Here is a 16,489-nt window from a genome sequence, read left to right as displayed (position 1 = left end):
CAGGTTTGGCGCTTTGGGGACGAAAGGATCGCGACGAAAACTAACTAAGGAAACCGTCCGGAGACCCGGGGAAGCCGCAGAAGTCCTTCTGACCATTCTTGGTGCAAGAGAAAAATCTTCGACTTACCCAGTACTTTAGATAGCACTGACACTTTGCAGAGTGAATTCAGGTATGTCATGCGTTAGAATTTAATTAGAGTACCCTCCTCTATCGTGAGGGACCGATTTTAGATTGCCCGAAAGCTTCAGTTAATTAAAAAGTGAGAAAATAGTCAAAATATATCTTTAACCTCAAAGTGTCACTTATGAGATTTTTAATTTTAATTTAAAAATACTTCTGCTTTATTTACAGGTTTGGCGCTTTGGGGACGAAAGGTTCGTGACGGAAACTAACCAAGGAAAACGTCCGAAGACCCGGGAAAGCCGCAGAAGTCTCTCTGACCATTTCTGGTGCAAGAGAAAAATCCTCGACTTACTTAGTACTCCAGATAGCACTAACACTTTGCAGAGTGAGTTCAGGCTTCTAAGTTAAATTTCAGACTAAAATTCGGTTTATTTAAGTGTAGTAGAGTGTTCTAAATACAATTGAATTATTCTGTTAACTGTAAATAATTTTTTATTTCAGATTTTTGGTGATTGGTGTTCTGTGAGAGTCACAGAAGTTTCACTGCACTTGAACAAGTTGTGAAAATAGTTCTGCGTTTTCCTCGAGTGCCCGGTTGGATTTTTCATTAAATTTGAACCTGTCTTTTGCTGCTTAAAAAGTTCCAAGGCTCTACATGGACGGGAACTATTTTTTATAAGTGTTTTAAAAGTGACAGGTATGTGTTTTAGGTTAAAAGTTGAGATATCCATAAATAAATTTTTTTGGAGCTTCTTAGTTAAATTTCTGACTTAAATTCGGTTTATTTAAGAGTACTAGAATGTTTTAAATACAATTAAATTATTCTGTCAACTGTAAATAATTTTATATTTCAGATATGTTGTGATTGAAACGCTGGGAGGGCTGCAGAATATATTGCTGTGCTTCAAGATTAAAAAAAATGTTCTTGTGCATCCTCGATTGTCCCGTTGGATTTTCCGTCAAATTTGAACCTTATACTTGCTGTCCAAACAGTTCCAAGTCTGTGAATCGACGGGAAGTATTTTTAATAAGCGTTTGAAAAGTGACAGGTATGTGTTTGAGGTTAAAAGTGGAGATATTGTTAAAATAATTTTTTTGAAGCCTCTTAGTTAAATTTCTGATTAAAATTTGGTTTATTTAAGTGTACTAGAATGTTTTAAATACAATGTAATTATTCTCTTAACTGTGAAAAATTATATCTTTCAGATTCTTGGTGAGTGGTGTTCTGCGAGGGTCACAGATGTTTCACTGCACTTCTACAGCTTGTGAAATTAGTTCTGCGTATTCCTCGAGTGCCCCGTCGGATTTTTTATGAAATTTGAACCTCCCTTTTGCTGCCCAAAAAGTTCCAAGGCTCTACATGGACGGGAACTATTTTTTATAAGTGTTTTAAAAGTGACAGGTATGTGTTTTAGGTTAAAAGTTGAGATATTCATAAATAAATTTTTTTGGAGCTTCTTAGTTAAATTTCTGACATAAATTTGGTTTATTTAAGTGTAGTAGAGTGTTCTAAATACAATTGAATTATTTTGTTAACTGTAAATAATTTTTTATTTCAGATTTTTGGTGATTGGTGTTCTGCGAGAGTCACAGAAGTTTCACTGCACTTGAACAAGTTGTGAAAATAGTTCTGCGTTTTTCTCGAGTGCCCGGTTGGATTTTTCATTAAATTTAAACCTCCCTTTTGCTGCCCAAAAAGTTCCAAGGCTCTACATGGACGGGAACTATTTTTTATAAGTGTTTTAAAAGCGACAGGTATGTGTTTTAGGTTAAAAGTGGAGATATTGTTAAATTAATTTTTTTGAAGTTTCTAAGTTAAATTTATGACCTGAATTTAATTTATTTAAGTGTATTAGAGTGTTTTAATTACAATTAAATTATTCTTTTAACTGTGAATAATTTTATATTTCAGATATCTTGTGATTGAAACGCTTGGAGGGCCACAGAATATATTGCTGTGTTTCAGGATTTAAAAAAAAATGTTCTGATGCATCCTCGAGTGTCCCGTTGGATTTTCCATCAATTTTGAACATTATTTTTGCTGTCCTAAAAGTTTCAAGCCTGTGAATCGGCGGGAAGTATTTTTAATAAGCGTTTGAAAAGTGACAGGTATGTGTTTGAGATTAAAAGTAGAGTTACTTCTAAATAAATTATTTTCAGGCTTTCAAGTTAAATTTTTAACTTAAAATTGTTTTTATTTAATGTATTAGAGTGTTCTAATTACAATTTTACATTTCTCCTAACTGTAAATAAATATATGTTTCAGTTTTCTAATGATTTGAGTTCTGCGAGGGTCACAGAAGTTTCACTGTGCTTTTACAGCTTGAGAAAAAAGTTCTGCTGATTTCTGGAGGATCCTATTGGATTTTGTATTTAATTTGAAGCTTTTTCTTGCTCCACAAATAGTGCCAAGCCTGTACATCATCGGGAACTATTTTTTATAAGACTATAAAAAGTTACAGGTATGTATTTAGGTTAAAAGTAGAGTTACTTTTAAATACATTTATTTACGTATATATACATTTATTTTTGCAGAATGTAATAATATGGGACGATAATTATGACGTAGAAGTTAGGTTTCTGTTTGTGGGAAATGCTCACGATAGAGTTTTGAATGTTGAAGCATTTTGCGAAGTAACTCTGGACACTGCTGACGACGTGGTGATATAGTATGGATCGACCAGTTGCCTGTTTTTTTAGTTAATACCGCTGACAAAGTATTTTGTGATTATGACAGACTCAAAGGTGTAACTAAAACAGTAAACTAGAATTGATAGAAATGTTGTCATGTTTTTAATATAAAGCGATGAGAAAGAAATGTTGCTTTTCCAGAGATAGTGAATATAGGAATGTGTGCTAAATCGATGTGGCATGGCAACGTGCAATGTATAAATTGATTTAAATTATTTGTATATTAAAACAAATGACATAATGATAATAAAGCTGAACATTTATTTTATGCGTTTTAGGAACAATCTTTTTAAATTAGCCAAATAAGCAATAATGCCCATGAATGTAATGCACACAAGAAAAGAATTCAAATTAAGTAATGTAGAGCGTGGTGCATGGCTTGTCAAAGTGTTGAAATACATAGGTAATAAATGGGAGAAAGCTCCTGGATATATAGAAGTTGGTAAATTAAAGATCACCAAGTGAGTTTATCTTTCAGGTTACAAGTGAAAATGTTTACTGGATTTTACCATTAAATTGTCTCTTAAACATTATTTTATAGTAATCTACTTAGAAAAGTAGATACTTAAACATATTGAATGTATTAATTTAATATTTTCTTTTATTTATCTTTTGTAGAAATCCTGGGCTAAAAGTTCAAGTATCTCTTTGATTATTGGAAGCTGTTTTAGCTTTGAAAGACTCTGGAGACTCTTAATATATTCTAAAAAAAATACTTATTGTTCATTTTGTCATTCACAAGCTCAGATGCAATTATTCCAGAAAGTAAAAAACTTTTTATAGCAGGAAGAATGGTACAGAAATTTGAATGAAAACCGTATGTTATTTACAAATGCAAATATATATATATATATATATTTTTTTTTTTTTTTTTTTTTTTTTTAATACAGATTATAAAATAATTTTCCTTTTTAGTTGATATGATTGTCATCTCTAATTTTTTTCCTTCTGCTTTTTTCTTCTCAGCATATTCGATCTGTAAAACGTTATTGTATGTTCAAGTAAAAAAATAGTATTGTAATATATTTAAAAACGATAAAACAAATGACTTTTACATTATGTTTATGATCGCTTCGTTGGGAGTGCCAGGTTATACGCGTCCACTCCGCACTGTAGACTGTAGGCGACTCACCTGTTTCACAACCTGCGTGACGTGCAAACGTCACGTGACCTAGAAGGCCCTCCACCCGCCACCGTACCGTAGTAGGTGTAGCGTAGCGTTACCGTCAGCGCGCTACCAACTACCAAGCCTACCAGAGCAATCGCGCCATGGCGACCGCGGTAGTAGCCGTAAAGCCTCGGTGACGGTCGGCGACGAGTTGCGTAAGGTAAAAGCGACCGCGAAAAGTCTGTGTATACGCGCGACAGACGTAAAGCGAGTGACAAAACCGCGCCCAACGACACGGAGGTGTTCGCGCGGTGGACAAAGACGAGTTTTAAATTCCACGGCTGAGCTTTTGCATCGACGACGCTTTTGAGGGATCGATCGATCGATCAGCGCGTCGTCCACGATGACCCGTGGAAATCGGCGCGGGTCCACGTCGAGCGGGAATGCGTTGTTCTGACCGCTACGGCAAGGTTGAGAGACCGATCGTCTGGATCGACGCAGAGAGAACGGCGAGTTTGAAAAGGCCAAGAAGAGTCGCCAAGCAGAGCAACCGTTGCCGTTGCCGTTGCCGCTGCCGCTGCCGCTGCGGTTCCTCGCGCGTGAACGCTCGAATTTCAAGCCCCGCATCCTGGGTAGCGTCGGTAAGTGGCTTCCACCCGCCCGCGTCCCACGGCATCGCGTCTCGCTTCGATTCACACGGCGTACGTACACCCCACACGTGCGTAAAGGGCGCAACGTCGACCAGCGGTGGTACGTGTGCATGCGATCTCACCGAGACGATGTGGTGAAGCTCAACGGTCGCCTACTACGCCTTTCGACCAGAAAACTTTCGAAAAATCTCCCCCTGTGCGTGTAACTTGTTTGCCAGAAACTTGTAATTTTAGCGGTCGATCAAAAAAAAAGAAGAAAAAAAGCATTTATCTTTGGAGCTCGGTTTTTGTCACAAAATATTGTATAATAACGACGCTACAAACAGCTTGTTAACTTTAATTATACATTTTCTACGATTTTGATTTTCTTTTTAAAACTCTCCAGTCTCGTGATTGTTTTCAGAAATGTTTCGATTTAAAATCCTTTAATTGTTTTGCAGATACAATCTTGCCATGGTGCACCGCGAAGAGCGACTATAAGCGCCTTACGATACAAATAATTGTTTCTCGAAGCTCGCTGCTGACTAGTGAAAGTATCAGATGTTACGCAGCACGAAGAGGAAAGACGTCGTTTCTCTGACTCACGGACTCAAACGCGGGATCGGATCAACGAGGGTGACGCGTCCGTGGATCAGTCTACGATAAGCGGATGATTCTCGCGTAGCTACGACGGCCTCGTCAACGTGAGTGGGGTGCATCTTCGTCTGCGTGCAAGTGCGTTTGCGTAATGCTTAACTGGTATACGCGTTCATTCTCGAAGGCCGTAACGTAAGATAATATCGAGAAACAACGCAGTGAAAACTTGAAAAATGTTAATTACCGTTTATTTGATTTGATTTGATTTGATTTGATTTGATTTGAACGTTACGTTAAAAGAGTGCCGTTTTTGTATTAGAATCGTGAAGCAAAGGTGTTTTTTTTTTCTTTTTAGTGTGCTCAATGATGATACAAACTGTCCAAGACCCGTACCGAAGAATGCAACGGTTGTGCATTTCGTTATTGGTCCTGGCCGTTCTGGCCAGCGCTTGGTCGGACAATAGATATGATCTATCGTCGATTTACTACACGGAACCGACGACGCTGATGAACGCCAGCGTAGTGAACGACAACTGGAACAACGCCGGTCTTCACGAGCTACACGGCGGACGCATTGTCCGAGGTCAGAGATTACTATCGAGATCGAAGAGCCCTTACTTGCTGCGAGAGGATTTGTTCATCGAGAAGAACGGTGAGCTCGTCGTAGAATCCGGAGTGGAAATTCGTTTCGGCCCAATGGTCGGCATCACCGTTCGCGGGATCATAACTGCTGAGGTAATAATCTGTAAAAATTGTAACGAAACTTGTAAAAAGTGGAGGGCACGCTTCCTTGGAGAAAGTCAGGCTTTGTTCTCGCCTCCCCCAAGAACAAAGGCGTTCGTTTGTCAAGTCCCCAAGCCGCATCGTTGACGTCAAACGTGTATAGCATATCTCGTGACATAGGTAGCGTTGTACAATATTTCCACCAGTTAGATTTGTGATAACATTCTTCTCGAAATCACCTATGTTTAAGTAAATTTCTGTAATAGTTGTTGCTGGCGTTTTATTTGGAATTATTCATTGTCAATGAATGACTCGCGTCTTGCTAATGCATCTTATCGCGTATTGTTATGCTAGGCTCAGGTGAATTTTGATAAACATCGTGCGAACGTCTTTTTCGCTGGCAAAAATCAGTACCGTCATACGTCGCTTTTGCGCGAGCAGTAGATTTTCCAACCGTTACTTTTGTTTGCTAATAGTGCTCGCTCTCTCTCTCTCTCTCTCTCTCTCTTTCTCTCTCCACTGAGCTATACGAGGCCTCGGAACGTAAATTTTCGCATAGCGGGATGTACCGTGCCCTTAAAGAGTTGTATTACATTACGCGATGTCTAGTCGTCAAGAACTAACGTAATTTCAAAGACTAAATATCAAATACAAAGCTAAATTCTAATTCATCTTTGTACATGTAAATTTTTATTTTACAACTATTTCTCCGTTTTATTCAATATTTAACAAGTTGGAATCTAAAGTAGAGAAAAAAAAAAATTTGCTACAGATACTCGACATATCTGATCGGATATGGCTAAGGTATACCAATGAGATTGTGGATAATTACAGATAGAATTCTTACGTAGAATTACGTAGAATATCGATGGGCGGGTGTGTACGTGTAACGTTGAATGGACGTGACTCATCGCGTTGTACAACTGTGCACGTGTTTCTACATGCATGCGAGAGAGAGAGAGAGAGAGAGAGAGAGAGAGAGAGAGAGAGAGAGAGATTCGACTTGAAAGCAAATTGTTTTCTCGGAAAACCTCGCGGACTGCAATTCCAGCGAAATTTCGACATTATGCGTAACAAGTTCAAGTTGAAATTTCACGGGGTATTATTAGCGGCAATAAGCCTCCCGAAGGCTCGGTTATATCGTCAATTTATGTTGAGAATCGATAGCGCCGTTGATACCGTTAACTGATAATGAGATTGGAGTCATACCAACTTGGTTATCAGGAAAGTTTCATAATCATTTAGAAGCGAATGGATGCGGAGTATATGGAAGAACGTGATTCATAATTATACGACTTTTGTGCGTTATAATATTTTTATGCAACAATTTATTAAACACGGATTCAATGTGCTTCATTAATTTTGATTCTTTTTATTACATATATTATGTTTTATAATGATATAATTAAATTAAATTTTGTATGATAGTTGTTAAATTACGTGAATTTAACACGTTATTATTTACGTAGTAATCTCGCACGTTCTTTCAATCACTCAAGATTTCATTTTCAAGTAAAATTAAATCCTCTCGCGTCATTCTGGTAATTTTACACTCTCGCTCACCCGGTTTTAATTCATTCATTCATCCGGGCTGTGATTGTAATCACAACAGTTATAACTGTCAAATGTCACTACTGTGGTTGGGTGCACGTTACGGACTACTTGTCAATGTTTGTCTACGATTTATTGCCCCTTTTTATCAGTGAGTTGGAAACTATTGTACATCTGTAGTTTCCGATAAACAAACTTTTGTAATTAAAATTAAATGTTATTAAGAAATTAACAGCAATATTAGAAAGTACATAAATATCATGAAATAACAAAGTGCTAATTAAATAATAATTGGATACAAACTGAATATTTCGATTTAATTGTTTAATAATGATCATTTAAAGGTTGTCTAATTTCTAGAAGATGAAAAACCCCGTAGTTATTTTGCAATAAACTTTTTGTTTACAATAACAAAGTATAATAGAAGTACATAGTGTTGTGAAATAAAGAGCATCGTGCTTACCAAACTCGAATGCAGTAAATGCAGTAAATGCAGTAGGTAAATGTAATCGCGAAAGAATGCAATGCGACGGTATACGTCGACAGGAAAGGGATCCTTTCTCGTGCGGAGCGGAGGACACCGGTTGACCGGAAATGCCACAGGCACGCGAGCATCGTTGCTTTTATCGTTGTTGCATTTATTGGTGTGGACGTATCAGCAAAATAGCGCTCGTACCTACGCGTTAATACTTTCAACAAGTGTTATTAGGTGTTATCTTGTTGCTATTTTAATTACAGTTCAAGTCGTACGTAGCACTTTTAAAAAGGGACACGTGCACTCAATCACTCTTCAGATATACAACATGTTGCAATCACGGAAATATTTTCAATATTTTAAAAGTTGTGAGAAATTAACGCACACGAAATTTGAATAATTTATCAAGAGAGGAAGAAGAGAATATTTAAACGAATGTGTCATTTACTGGAATTACTGAAAATTATGTACGTACAATACAATATTATTATCTCTTGCGGAAAAAGAGCTCAAATATCTCACGGGTCTTGTAGCCTTGAAGAAATTCAGTCAGGCGATTAGAGATTTTTAATATTCATTTTCGCAAGCATTGTCAGCTAATGACCTGTCGTCGTTCGTATCACCCAAAAAAAATACTATCCAAGACTGCTAGGAGCTGATTAGGAAAAGAAGAAAAATGCTCTAAAGGCGAACAAACAGTTGTTCTAATCCCTTTACTTACACTTGCTTGTACCGTCGTCGGCCGGTGTTGAGCATCGAGGGGATCTGCAGAAAGCGCTAATCGGATAATTAAGAACGGGATGCGAACAACGTGTGCACCGTGCGGACGAGTGATTCAGCGGCGGCGGCGGCGGCGGCGGCGGCGGCACCGCCTCCACCCGCCAATGCTCTAAGCGATGCGTTTCAGGTCACGCGTCAACCGGCGGTTCTTGCCCCGCGCGATTGACCCACGACCCCGTAATCCTCTTATAAACTCAACGTAGTGCCAAGACCTTCGGCACGACCGACCGCTCTTGGCACGGATCAAGCGTGGCTAAAATTTTTTTCGTCTTTAACGCGCCGGAAAGGAACCACAAGTAGGAAAGGAAGCACAAGTTAAATCGAGCAAAAGTAATCTGCAGATTATAACATGTTGTATTTTTTTCACGAAAATGTTTAATTTCTAAATATATTCTAAATAAGTATGACTTTGTTTGACATTTTCCTACGTTTAATAATTTTGTTAAAAGGGCAAAGCACACGAGCCGATTCTGCTGACCGCGGCGGAAGTAGATTCGCAGATCCCGTCTCTTCGAGCATTGCCTACGATACGCCTTGTTGACGGACCGAGTCCACTAACGGGAAGACTGCAGCTTCTTCATCGAGGTGCCTGGCGTTCCGTCTGCACGAACTCGCGAAAGTACGTGGTCAACGAACGTAACAGTCGACAACAATAGAGAGAGAGAGAGAGAGAGAGACCGGCGTAGATATATTTTTTTTATATACGCTAATCTCGTTGCAGTTGGACTCGCGCGGATCTCGAGACAGCGTGTCGGCAGCTTGGTTACCAGGGCGGACAGTGGTGGTCGTGGATCGATAGACAATGGCCATCCAAGCCGCGTCTTCTTTACGAGGAGCCAGGTTGTCGTGGTACCGAGCCCTCGCTGACGAGTTGTGAACGTTGGCCGGATAGAGAATTAGGCGCCGGTGTTTGCGGTAAGTACGCAAAATTCTTCAAAATTCTCTTCTCTATATTATTATAGATAAAATTTTTTATTTAATTGTTTTTAATTATTCTATTTTTAATTATCTCTATTTCTACATCAATTTATTTTGATTGATCGATCTAACCTAACATCTTATAGATTACCATCCGGACTTGGGCATTTCTTGCCTTCCTTACCACGATGGTGCAACTAAAGCGGTCAAACATTGGCGAGGGATACGATTCGAGGACGCGGTGTATCATAGACCGCTTATTCAACAGAACACACTTTACATACGTCGATCGCGATCTATTCTGCAGAATATAGTGATTGAGTAAGTAATTCAATCTTGATAGAATTATACATGTTTATTTTACCTATTATTTTTTATACAAAACTATTTTAATCTTGCAAATAGATATGCCGGGACGGGGAGGGAATACAATGTAACATCGGCGATTCATGTGGAAGGCGTGCCACCGATTATGGAGTCCATATCTATTCTCCATTCTGCACTCACGGGCATCAACGTCACCACATCAGACGCCCCAGTTATAATAAATAATTGCACCGTGCAATATAACAAAGGTAATACGCAATTCCATCAGTTTTCTTTTTATTTCGTATACTACGATATATTTTATTTATAAATTGTATTGAATAATACATTGTGCTTTACTATGTGTATATTTTAGGATATGGGATCTACGTAAATAGCTCGTCCGGTATGACGCATATCAATAACTCTACAGTGTTTGAAAACGGTGCAGATGGAATTAAGTACGTGCACGCAGATGAGCGGCCGGACGAAAAACTGGATCGTAACGACGTGTACGATTTGTGCACTTTCCCTACAACGGCTAGCCAAACCTTTCCCGTTACTATATCCATGGAGCAAAATAAATATGCACCCAACATAAAACGATGTCCACAGGTGAGTAGTTGACAATATTTGCCAATAGCGAAAATATTTCTACACTTTGCATAACATTTTTTTTTTTTTTTTTTTTTTTTTTTAACGATAACATTATTAACGAATGACATTATTCAGCACATCTTTACGAGGCCGGGCCACGTTCTGACTGTGCACTTTCTGCAAATGAAAACCGATAGAAATGATAGCGCCACGATAGAAGTGCGTGATGGTATAAGTGGAGCGGACAGACTTTTAGCCAGTGTTAAAGTGAGAAATGGAACGTTACCGCAAAGCGTTACTTCAACTCGACAAAATGTTTTTATAAAATTTATAGCTGAACCCCGAACAAATACAATTATATTCATGCGAGTGTCATCGGGTTACAGTAAGTACTAAGAATTTACATTATTTTACATAACAAATAATATGGGTTTCTCTCTTAGATATTTAAATTAGTAAAAAATATTTAACTTGATTTTTTTCTTTTGCAGAAAAAACGTATGATCTTAACGTCACAGGTAGTACAATAACAGGCAATAATGGTCGTGGTATTGTCGTAGAAAAACTAAGATCTGCCTTGCACATTCACGAAACATCTGTGTCAAATAACGATCACGTGGCGGGTGTACACGTGCTGGGTGGAGCAATGGACGTTAACATCACTGATAGTCGTATCTCGTTCAATCAAGGGGACGGCGTTAATATCACCGTAACAGGCGGCAATCGCAATGTGTCGCGCAGTAGTATATCGTCCAACAACGGCTACGGTTTTGCCGTGTGGTTAAATGACAGTATTGCCACCGAATATGTACATTTCAATCAATCGACTGTGATTGAGTACTCGCAGATATTTCGCAATAAAGATATAGGCGTTTTGGTAAGAACTAACTTTCTAATATACAATTGCAATGATGCAAGTGATTAAAATATTGTTACACACACACACACATGCAATACGTTAATTGATTTTGATACCTTTTCGGTTAACAGATCGGTAATTCAACTGGCAACTCATACGTGAACGTCACTGGCAACTGGTTCAATACCAGCCTTGAAACAGCATTGCAAGTGGAATCTAGTTGGAGAAAGAACAATGGAATAACGAGAGTTCAAATCGGACACAACTCTTTCATAAAAAATGCGAAATTAGGAATCCAATTGAGTCCGGCGCTTAATCTCGATGCTATTATAGAGTATAATCATTTTAGAGATCAAACGACCGGCGCGATTTTGATAAAAAATCCACTGTACGAAGAATTTAACATATTACCTGCAGAATTAATACTACGATACAACGAATTCTATAATAACCGAGGTCCCTTCGTTGTTAGCATTGGTTTATCACCTTACAACGATGCACAGAAATTATTATTTACGAGAAACTTTTTGCGAGAGAATCGTGTCCGAGAATTATTTGACAATGGCGATATAATGAATATCAAATTAATACCACGCTCTAGGGTAGCCGCTGTCATTGTTGTGTCTTCGAGTAATGTCCAAGTTTTCCGTAATATTTTACACAATCCTGAATCGCCTTATGAGATCGGCTCTCATTTGGAAGATCAAAGTAAAGTTATCAATTGTACATACAATTGGTTAGGCTCTGGAGAAGAAAAGAGAATTTTTAACCGATTATTCCATAGGTACGATTAATTACTTTAATATTTTTTTTAACGTCACAATAGTACGAAATATATAACATAATTATACTTTTGTTTTTTTAGGAAAGACAGATACAATCTTGCCAAAATCGAATATTTGCCTTATTTACTGCATAGTAGTAATCCTGGCGCGAATACCATTATTCCGAATCCAACGTTTGTGCCGCAGTTTGTCACACCTGGCACGAATCTTGTTGGAGGTGAGGTTGACGGTCAAGAGGAATTAAAAGCTGGAGAATACATCGTCGAGCGTGATATCAATGTAAGACCGGGTGGTAAGCTCATATTACAACCGGGCGTTACGTTGCGTTTTCCACCGGCTGTAGGAATGATGGTTGCCGGTAAACTCGATGCACGTGGCAAAAGCCCAGCGATATCTTTTTAGTCTCAAAGAAGAGCTCGTTGTGTTACTAAATAATGATTCTTACACCGATGACGGTGTAATTCAAGTTGACGAAGCAGAATCTGTCCCAGTTAGGCTTCTCGGTGGAAAAACAAATTTAGAAGGAGACTACAGGTAATTACTTTATAATTTTTTTTTTTTTTTTTTAATTACTTAAATAATAAAATAAAAAACTATAGTTAATTTTTTATTTCAAAAGGTAAAAATTGGAGATAAATGGGGCACAGTGTGCAACTATGGATGGACGATTCTAGATGCGGCGCTCGTTTGTCATCAATTGGGCTTTATTCTTGACTTTGAGAATTGGTTTATGGAACGATCGCAAATTCCGAACGCTGGAATCAACGAGGACATACTTCTCAGCAATGTACGATGTACTGAATACGACAACGATATAACTAAATGTCGTGCGGAAAAAGAGCAGGATTTTGAAAATTCATGCACACATGCGAACGATGTTGGCGTCAGGTGTTTAGAAGCAGCATGGGCTGGACTCAGATTAGGACCACTGGCTCAAAGAAGTGATTTACAATACGTGACGATTGAAAAAGCCGGGTTACTGGATTACAAGACGAATAAATTCAAACCAGGTAAAAAAATTTTTGGTTAATAATCGATTAATCCAGTATTATATTACAAATAATGATTAATTATTTTATAACAGCTTTGCAAATTGATTTTGCCCGACATTCATTGGACGGTGTCAAGGTTTTAAACAATTTACATGACGGCTTGGGAGTTCTTTATTCGGATATATATTCGGCAGATGCTATAAATATCGTGACGAATAGTGACTTCTCTCAAAACGGTGGTAGCGGCATCAGTTTCAAGCAACTGGGCATGCGGATTATCAATTCGCGAATCGAGAATAATAAGGTTGCAGGGATAAGACATAATCCCGCTCTCTCGGCTGTTCAGCAGAGAGAATTCGCAGGATGGTTTTTGCGTGCACCGGACAGTACGATCGACTCACCGTACAATCCGATAATTATGCCGGAAACCAATGAGAACATTGAACTCGCTAATGGAGAGACCAAGTACATTATAACGACCAAAATAACCGGCAAATCCGTTCGTCGAACCATCGATATTAAGGTAAATTTTTTTTTCTTTTACAACAAGCATTGTATTATAATAATCAAATTAACTTTATTTAAATCACAGTGCACCCCAGGCTATGTCATTGGTATTCAGTTGTTGAATCCAATAGAGAATCGAAGTACAGAACAAATTATATTGCACGACTCGCAACGTTTCGACAAGAATCAAACAATTTGGCACGTAAAACGAGATTTAAGCGTTTTCCCCGTCTCATCCAGTTCCTTTATAGTAATTTTTGAATATGAGAGCGGTGAAAATGCCTACGGTGGAACAGTTATAGCTGTCACGTCGCTCTTGGCTCCAATTCAGGTGCATTTCAAGTGTTAATATTACATTTGCACACATGTGTGTATATATATATATATATATATATATATATATATATATATATATAGTATTGGTTTTTACGTTAATGTTTTGATTATGTCACAGAATATTCACAATAAAATAGTCAGTGTGTCCACCTTCGCTAACTGTTACAAAGACGAAGATCAAAAGCAACCAGAAGGGTATATCATACTATTATAATCGATACCTGAATGAAATCGGAGATCATTTCCTACGGAAAGCCAACGAGACTATTCACCAAGTTGGATGTGAGATATCGCATAATCACGAAGAAGCCATTTACGTGTATTCGCCTTATTGGAACATCTTTCCAGTCTAATTCATCCTGAAATTTCGATACATGTAAATAACAGCTTGATCACGACAATGGTAAAGGGATACGTCAGTTTAGTCGTGACGCGTTAAGTACCCAACAATCTCTCCATTGGATAATGCAGGATAGCACTCAAAAAGAAATCGTGGCGGTGGATTTGAGGTATTGCTACCAGATGTTGTAAGCAGTACAACGAGAATTTTACGCATTCTTTATATTTTCGAAAACAACACTCTATAACAACGAGCAGTTTGGCTTTGTGTGGATGGGCATTATGCATTCAATATGTCTTTCATCGTTTCGACAGCAATTCGCTGCAAAGCAGATTCGGTTTAATATCCATACGCGGAATGGAAAAAGAGGACTGTAACAGATAACAATCGCATCGAGGGTAATAGTGGCGCCTACATGGTTGAGTTCCGAGCGGACAGTCAGTCTGAAATTCTCGGTGACGTTTATGCTCGTTTTTATTACAATGAAATTAAGCGAAACGAAAAAATTTATCTGTCAGTATGGACCTAAGTGGTCATTTGAGATCCCAGTTACGTTGTCGGTTTTCACGGCATACAAAGTTTCCGTCGCAATAGGAAATCTCTTCGGCGAGAATTCTGGATTACACCACTAGCAGTGTATCAGAACGGCTAAGCATCAACAATGAAGTGACGTCAGCGGAGAATCGGGTAAAGCACTTTCAATTCATTACTTTATCGGTGTAATTTTATATAATTTTATATACTGCACTTGGGACAAAAATTTTGACTTTTTAATGTCTCATGCAACTTGCTCCTTTAGAATGAGAATTTTTGATTTTGACGATTGGAACGATCGCCAGCCAATCATCGACCGTATAATAGGCGACTCATTTGACGCATCTATCTCCTCGCATCATGGCATATAAATCAAGAGATCGACCTGTATCAATTTAGGTGGTTCATCACGACAGCTCATTCTACACGCGAGACCCGACCTATTACACATATAATAAATTCCGATATTACTGGGTCATGCCGGAAGCTACCTTCTGCACATTACTCCCGATCGAATGGAGTTGTTCCTCAATGTTGGTATCTTAGTTCGGGAACGCTAAAAGTCGAAGTACCCGGTCACGAAATTATAATGAGACCAATAAAAAGAATCGACGCGAGCGTGAATTCCACATTCTCCAATCCGACGCCAACGAGGACTTCTACCAATCTTATGTCTATGTCGATGCCAGATGAGACGATCCGTTTATGCAAGGATGAACGTTGTTCTTCACACAATGAAGGCAAATTAAGAAAAATTAAAAATCAAAAAAAAAAAAAAACCTTCCAAACAGTAAAAGGCCTGTATTTATCGTATTGTACAATACTTTCTATTTTTACTTATTATTACTTACTATTTTATATTTTTTAATACAAGTTTCTATCGTTTTTGTAACAGGATTTTATATTTTTAACAAAACGACTCTTCAGTGGACTTTTATGTGACGATCGATCCACGAGCGCAATGCTCGCGAAAAAGCCGGCAACTGTTACGATACTCTTAATATTACCTACGTGTCGCATGATCGTGATACGAGCCTCACCCCTGATCGTTGACGCAAGCGTCTGGTCTTGGCCGGGAACCACTGCAGGTGGCCGATTACCCGCCCTGTCTTTTCATTCATTTTCAAAATGAATTTCTCTCTGCAAACCTCCATTGTTTTATAGTGTACCGGAAAGAAAGCAGAGTCTTGAGGACTGTCAGATTAGATTGAACTGGCTGTCAGTTGTTCGGTCATCGTCATGAGTGCCCGCGGAACGGACAATTCTTGCTTTTCTGCATTGCGGCAAACGAAATTTGAACGACGCGTACGATTACTGGGGTGGAATACGTATCGCTAACAGCGAATTTGAACATCATCTATACGAGCACCGCATTCTCAACATAGTTGTGACTCACGAACGGTCACATGCTGGCTCCAACAAACCACACCGGCGTTCTGAGATCGCTAATATAACCGGCGCTGGAATTTTACATTATGAGAAATCGTCTGCTGCACAATCGATCATGAAGTTCCTAGCAAAGTGGTCCTACGTAAATATAGATAGCAGCATTGTCACGGCATCAACGTCATATCTCCAACAATACGGTATGCGGAACACGTTTTCATATGAGAAAATGCAAACAGGATGGTCCTTTA

General features: G+C 38.5%; 1 long non-coding RNA gene and 1 pseudogene across 3 annotated transcripts; both read left to right on the top strand.

Annotated features, from left to right (window-relative positions):
• Positions 1 to 365: 365 nt before the first annotated feature.
• On the top strand, positions 366 to 3,249 carry LOC139112157 (uncharacterized). 3 transcript variants are annotated; one of them, XR_011547333.1, is made up of 8 exons: positions 366 to 509; positions 626 to 821; positions 979 to 1,173; positions 1,331 to 1,526; positions 1,684 to 1,879; positions 2,037 to 2,233; positions 2,391 to 2,586; positions 2,660 to 3,249. It is a non-coding gene; the product is annotated as an uncharacterized lncRNA (long non-coding RNA). The 3 variants fall into 3 exon arrangements; XR_011547332.1 differs by having other exon boundaries at positions 1,331 to 1,879; XR_011547334.1 differs by lacking the exons at positions 626 to 821; positions 979 to 1,173; positions 1,331 to 1,526 and having other exon boundaries at positions 384 to 509; positions 2,660 to 3,248.
• An 874-nt stretch (positions 3,250 to 4,123) lies between these two features.
• LOC139112156 (protein bark beetle-like) lies at positions 4,124 to 16,463 on the top strand (annotated as a pseudogene).
• Positions 16,464 to 16,489: the final 26 nt, after the last annotated feature.

This window comes from Cardiocondyla obscurior, linkage group LG27 (genome assembly GCF_019399895.1).
Source record: "Cardiocondyla obscurior isolate alpha-2009 linkage group LG27, Cobs3.1, whole genome shotgun sequence".
In the NCBI taxonomy this organism is placed as follows: Eukaryota; Metazoa; Arthropoda; class Insecta; order Hymenoptera; family Formicidae; genus Cardiocondyla; species Cardiocondyla obscurior.
Note: the sequence above shows the minus strand (reverse complement) of the source record. Positions and strands in the feature narration are given on the sequence as shown.